Raw genomic sequence first — 6,853 nt, 5'->3', positions numbered from 1 at the left:
TCAGGTAGCTTATTAGCGTCCATGTTTAGACTGTAAGTTCATTAAGGACCAACAAAGATTGTATCGTATGGAGTTGTTATGTCTTCAGAACCTAACCTAATATCCAGCAAAACAAGTGTGATAATAATAGACAATTTTTATTCTTTGCTTTTTATGTTAGACATTGTGGGAAGTTTGTCACCCACTTTATCAGTATTCCTCCTGTGATAGTTAATTTTATGTGTTAACTTAGCTAGGCCATGGGACCCACAAGTTTGGTCAAATACATCTGGATGTTGCTGTAAAAGTATTTTTAGATAAGATTAACATATAAATCAATAATATACTTTGGGTAAAGCCATTGCCTTCCATAATATGGGTGGGCCTCATTCAATCAATTGAAGGCCTTAAGAAAAAGACTGACCTCCTCCAAGAAAGAGGGAATTCTGCCACCAGATTGCCTCTGAACTCAAGATGCAACATCAGTTTTTTCCTGGGTCTTGCCTGCTTCCTTGCCTTGCAGATTGTGAACTTCCCAACCTTCACAATCTTGTAAGCCAATTCCTTAAACTCTCTCTCTCTCAACACACACACACATTCTGTTTGTTCTGTTTCTTTGAAGAGTCCTTAACTGATACACCTTCCAGTAGTCTTATGATGAAGGTAAAATTATTTTCATTGAGAAATGAGGAAACAGGGTCACAAAGAAGTTAGCAAGTTAATTGTTCATGGTCATTTATCTAGTAAGTAGAGATACCAAGCCCTGAACCAAAGGACTTGACCATAAAACTCATGATATTAACTGCAGTATGCTAGGAATGAATGAATGAATAATTAAATGAATAAATTAACAGATAAATGAGACTAACCCATTCTTTATGTAGACATCAGAAGTAGTTTATAAGTTCTAAAAACTGTAATGATTCATGTCTTCTATCTCAAACAGACCTTCAAAATCATCCAATCATGCAATCTGTTATTTTGCTATTAAGAAAACTGAGGCTCACTGTTGTCATCCAGCTAGTGAATGACTTGGGAGTTTTAAAATCCAGATCTCCTGAGGGTCAGTTCTTGAATCTTTTCACCACACCAACACAGCCTCTGCTACAAAAACGTATGGTCTTTGACTCCGCTTATCTACGGAAAATAGACATTGTGAAGAAATGTCTCTGAGGTAGAATCCTGGGGCCACAATGCTGCCGAACTCTAGGGAGTTCCTTCTCTTCTCTTTAAAAACTGTATATGTCAGCGTACTAATACATGTGAATTTCAAGTCTACCTGATAAATTATTCAAACCATAGTATGCTTTAAACATCTGGGGCAAACCAATGGAATAAAAAAAAGAATGGAATTTGATAATATGAAGTTGAACTTTACTGAACTCTTCAGCAGGTTAATAACTTCCCTCTTTCATCTTACTATAGTCAGTGAAAGAGAACTCTGTAATTTGATCTATCACAAAGGATTTCAATTTTTTGCTTACCAATAGGTTAACGGTGCCTGTAGGATTTTCATGTATACTCAGTGAATACTTTCTAAACAAATGATCTGTGCATATTTAGGAATGATGATTGAAACTGTTAGATGGATGGAGAGTTCAACATGGAAGGTAAACTCACCACAACTTCCCAAATATGTCTTTTCCCTTATAACCATTGGCTTGAGTGTTTTGAAGCTGCCCAATATGTTTTTTTATTAAAGTATATTTGATGTACAGTGTTTTAATAGTTTCTGGTGTACAGCAAATTGAGGATATTCTGTTTGGAAAAGAATAAAAAACATTAAGGTAACTGTTTTACTTTGAGACAGAACTTATGGTATAGAGTTGTCATTCTGCAGCAATGCAAAATAAATAAATGCCTCTGTGAGTGTGAGTGTGAGTGTGTGTGTGTGTGTAAGAGAGAGGGGCAGAGAGACAAGGAGGGAGGGAGGAAGACATAAAGAAGAGGAAGAGGAAGAAGAAAAAAGAATTCCAGCTGGGTGATCTAGGGCTTCTCTGTTGCCAGAGAAAGACTGTTGAAAGAATTAGAGCTTAAGTAACTTTCATAGTGTTTTGTAGAAATTAGGAATTCTGACCCACTCCAGTACTCTTGCCTGGAAAATTCCATGGACAGAGGAGCCTGGTAGGCTGCAGTCCATGGGGTCGCTGAGAGTCGGACATGACTGAGCGACTTCACTTTCACTTTTCACTTTCATGCATTGGAGAAGGAAATGGAAACCCACTCCAGTGTTCTTGCCTGGAGAACCCCAGGGGCAGGGGAGCCTGGTGGGCTGCTGTCTATGGGTCACACAGAGTCAGACACGACTGAAGTGACTTAGCAGCAGCAGCAGGAATTCTGAATGTTACCAATTGTATTAAATGTTACCTTATTTAAAATAATAATAGTAATAGCAGCAACTTCACCTCCTGAGAGGATTGAGGGAATAAGGAAAATCTTTCTTTATGTCCTTCTGGAACCTCTTTCCACGCTTTTGGATAAGTAACTAAAATAACAAAAAATAAAAAGTAAGGGAACTGCCTATTAGGATCAGGTGAGCATGAGTTTAGACTCCAGCTTTTGCAAGTCACTATTGATGTGTATGTTCTGGGTAGTGCCATCAGCCTCGTATTCTTGGGCTTCTCAGTTCTTTGTCTCTCTACTCAACTTCTCTTGTTGGAGTTGTGATGCTGGTCAATCTTTTCAATTAGCTTAAGCAGCCATTAATACTCATCCATTAAAATTCACTTCTCCACAGAGATAAAGAGCAATTTTCTGCATAAACCTTTTAGGGTTGTTATAAAGATCAAATAGAAGAAAGTGTGAAGAAGCTTTTTGCAGACTGCTTCGCTGGAAGGGCAGAGAAGGAGACTGGAACATGGCATTTAGAATCAAAACTCTTCTACTTTTAAAGACTTTTATTTGCGTTCTTTGCACTCTATGCCTTAGTCTCCTTGTTTATAAAACAACAACTACCATTTGTTAGACAGCTTCTGTCCCGTTGGTTAAATTCTGGTCATGGTACTTGATTTATATATATATATCACTTGACTCCCACAATCATCCTAAGAAGTATGATTTGATTTGATTTTGGGGGTTTTTAAGTGGGGACATACATTACTGACAGAATTTGGATGAGAATTAATGCTCATATCTTTAGATTGTAAATGTACTTTATTTTGTAAGCAACAATCAAAATATATTTGTGTTACTGATTTCTTCAAATATTAAACGGGATCTTAACAAGATTTGTCCACTTTGATGTGTTCTTCTATAACTTTGGAATCTGCAAAGACCCTGACTAAAGGAATAGAAGTAATTGCACAATGGAGAGTGAAGGTGTTACAGTGCTGCAAATGATGCCAGATGTCTTACTTTTAGCCAAATGCACCTTCAGAGGTCCCTTGATTTTGAGCATTAGGAACAACAGAGGACTATACACTGAGAGTCTCACTAAAAGCTTTTTCCATTACTTTATTTAAACACAACAGTATCCAACATAGCTGCTAAACACTGGACAATATTTGAAGTCATAAGTACATCCACATGTTCCTCCAAATGATGTTTGGGGTCCTGCTTGCCAACATTCTTTATTGCCAGCTGTTCAGGGGTCATCTTATCTTCTTCTACAGCCTTATTATAATTTTTTGCTAATTCCAACATCTCTTTTACCACTGATTCATTATGTTTACAGGGTTCACTGTAGTCCTGAAGTGTCAAACCTTCCATCCAACTCTTCTTAGGCAAATTTAATAACATCTTCTGTTCCAATTCATTTTTCCAATAGTTAATAGTAATGGAGTAATAATGTCTGTTTAGTCCATGAATTAATGCCTGAATAGACGGCTTGTTTAGGTGACCCAGATTTGAGGTTGTTTGTCTTGGTTCATGTTCTAAGACCATCATATTAGCATTGATCAATCTGAAGGCATCAATAACAACCTTTCCTTTTACACTCTGAATGGGATCCACAACCACTGCCACAGCTCTCTCTGACAAGGTTTCAAAGCTCTGCTGAGTGTTGTTATCCACACCAGAAAGCCAACAACCAAAGCCAGGGTGACTGTGATACCAACCAACAACCATCTCAGGCCTTCCTGTCTGCTTCAACATATCCAACGTTTTAGCTTGGAACACTGGATCAACTGCCTCCACACTGCCTGCCTGTTCCTGATTGTAGCATAGCAAACACATCAGTCACTCTGACGGTATAATCATCCACAAATTCTCCAAGCATAAGGCCCATAACTTCCTTTGGAACCCCAGCTCAACCATGTTTTAACATTTTTAACAGTGCCAGGGAACAGATATAGACTTGTTCTGCTGTGTCCACTGCAGGAGCATCTGTAGGTGGCCCCTGGCCCCATCCAGGCATACCTCCTCCAAGTCTAAGACGTCTGTCCACATTTCTGGTCAGTAGCTACAGCTCTTGTGGTATTAAGCTTCAATTTGCTGAGTTTGGAAAATTCCTTAATTCAAGCTCTTGTTAATACTGGCAGGTATATTTTTTCCCAAGGCTTCCCCCCCCACCCACACACCCTCTCTCTCCTGAAGGCGGGCGGAGCGGGAGGTCGCGGTCTGGACCCTTGTCTTCCAGGAGCAATGACGCAGCGGCGGCGACAGCGACAGCAGCAGCTTGGACTGGGCCCGGCTCTGGCTAGGCGAACCGGCAATGAATCAGCCCGATTCCACTCAAAAGAATCGCCCGGGCCTCCGCTGCTAATGCTCATATCTTGACTTTTCCTCTGTGCACTTAATATGGGAAAGAATCTATAGCACGTAAAAGGGGAAATTAATTCCACTTTCTTAGTGTGAAAACATGTGAAGATTTGGTAACACTTGGTGGTAGTGATATAAGTAGCCCTTATCTTATTCTAAAAAAATTGTGCTCTTTCGAAAAGTTTTATAATGAAGAAGGTATTTTTAAAATTTCACTCACTATATCTGCTATATAACATTAGTAACCTTAACTATTCCTGGAAACATTGCCTGAATATCTTGGATCAAGGGAATTAATAACACCAGTGTTTTAAATAATTTTTTTTCTGTTTCTCTTTCTGAGAGAGGACGTATAATTATACGGCTTTAAGTTGACCAGACTCAGAATAGTCTCCTGAGAGGAATGAAAAACTTGTAATCATGAGTTCTGGTAATCAAGTTATTTGCACACAAAATAAGTAATTTTCAAACATAGCTGGGAGATTAGAGGTAAATCCAAGGATTCAAGTAGATGTCCTCAGGAGTATTTTCCTGTTTCTCATCCCTTTACTTTTCTTTTCTCTACTTGGCTTTTACCTCTTGCTCTAATTTTACATCGGTGATTTCCCTCTAATAGAGGAAATTGCTGCCAACTTCCCCAGAAATACATTTTCACAGCACTATATCCACATATCAAACCTCATGGAAGAACTATGATTGGCCCTGCTGGGATCACGTGCTGACCCTTGGACCAATCACTGTCTTCTAGGCAATACCTGCCATAATTGGTCAGGCCTGGATGCCATGTCCATCACTGTAATCACTGGAGAATGATATCATCACCAAAATTGCTGAACGTGGGGGAAGAGTCTTTGTCCCAAAGAAGGGAATGCTAGAAGGAAAAGGAAAACAAAATAAAATATCTAAGACAAGATCTCTCTTTGAAAAATATTATACTATGGTCTTTGAAAGTCTGATTTTGCTAAAAGTGAGAGGAATAATTTAGTAATAAGATTTATTGATATGCATTTATCATTTCATAGATTTTATGAACTATAGCAGGGAAACTATGCTGTACAATTCAAAGAGGGAAAGAGGGCACAATTCACCTAACCTCATTGTAGAGTTATATGTGGAGTAAAATGTGAATAAAGTCTCCTGATGTTGTACAATGTGGTGACCTTAAGCTAGAATATAATGGTTAGAAACTGGTCTAGGTGTGAGATCTTAGTACCCCTATCAGGGACTGAACTTGCGCCTCCTGTGGAGGAAGCACTAAGTCTTTATTATTGGACTACCAAGGAAGTCCTAAAATGCAAAGTTTTATCTAACTGATTACATGTAAATATAGATCAAACATAATAAGCTGATTGCATATATATGTAGACTGGACATATTTGCAGCTTCAGAACATGTTATTGGTTGTTAGACACACTGTTTACATCATGAGAGCTAGAGTTGTAAAGAACAATTGTTGCCTAAGTTGCTTCGGTTCAGAAGAGCTTTCTCTTCACTAAAAAAAAAAAAACACAAAAATCTCACCACTTCTGTCCAGCCTTCTGCTTGATAAACCATGCTTCTAGACAGAATATAAGCAGAAGAGAATCCCTTTTACTCTACCTAGAATACATCGTTGTTTTCTAGAATGTAAATATTCTGCTTATATATGTCTTCCCAAAAAGATTGACTCGAAATTGTTAATAGTGTTAAACAATTAGGAGTGCTGTTAGTTTTCAATATTTTAAGCACAGATATTTTAAATTATATCAAGACCAAAGCCAATACAGTAGCTGTCCATTTTCTTGAACTTCTGTCTAAATCAATGCTTTTAAAATGGTTAAAAGAAAACTAAACTTCACTGCACATCTGTGTGCAATCACATCTAATCAAACAACATGCAGGACATGAAGGATGTGGGGGCTTTCAATGGGTTTTATAATTTGCTAAGGTGAGAATATGAGTTCTTTAGGCAAAAAAGAAATCATAGCCCACAAATCATTATTTTCTTTCACATGTAATCATTGAATACATATAAATGTGTTATGAGAGTAATTCACAAAAGGAAAATAATGCAACTTTAACAGTAAACTTGACAACATGAATAACAATTTAAACTAGTAGTGGAATAGAAAAGGACTTCTGGGACAACTGAATTTCTCAACAGATGTATTGCTTGAACAGGTGTCATTATTCTTGC

At 37.9% G+C, this 6,853-nt stretch overlaps 1 pseudogene; it reads right to left on the bottom strand.

Annotated features, from left to right (window-relative positions):
* Positions 1-3,432: 3,432 nt before the first annotated feature.
* On the bottom strand, positions 3,433-4,379 carry LOC128052729 (26S proteasome non-ATPase regulatory subunit 14-like; annotated as a pseudogene).
* Positions 4,380-6,853: the final 2,474 nt, after the last annotated feature.

Source organism: Budorcas taxicolor, chromosome 8 (genome assembly GCF_023091745.1).
Source record: "Budorcas taxicolor isolate Tak-1 chromosome 8, Takin1.1, whole genome shotgun sequence".
In the NCBI taxonomy this organism is placed as follows: domain Eukaryota; kingdom Metazoa; phylum Chordata; class Mammalia; order Artiodactyla; family Bovidae; genus Budorcas; species Budorcas taxicolor.
The sequence above is the reverse complement of the archived record's forward strand: the minus strand, read 5'-3'. Positions and strand labels throughout refer to the sequence as shown.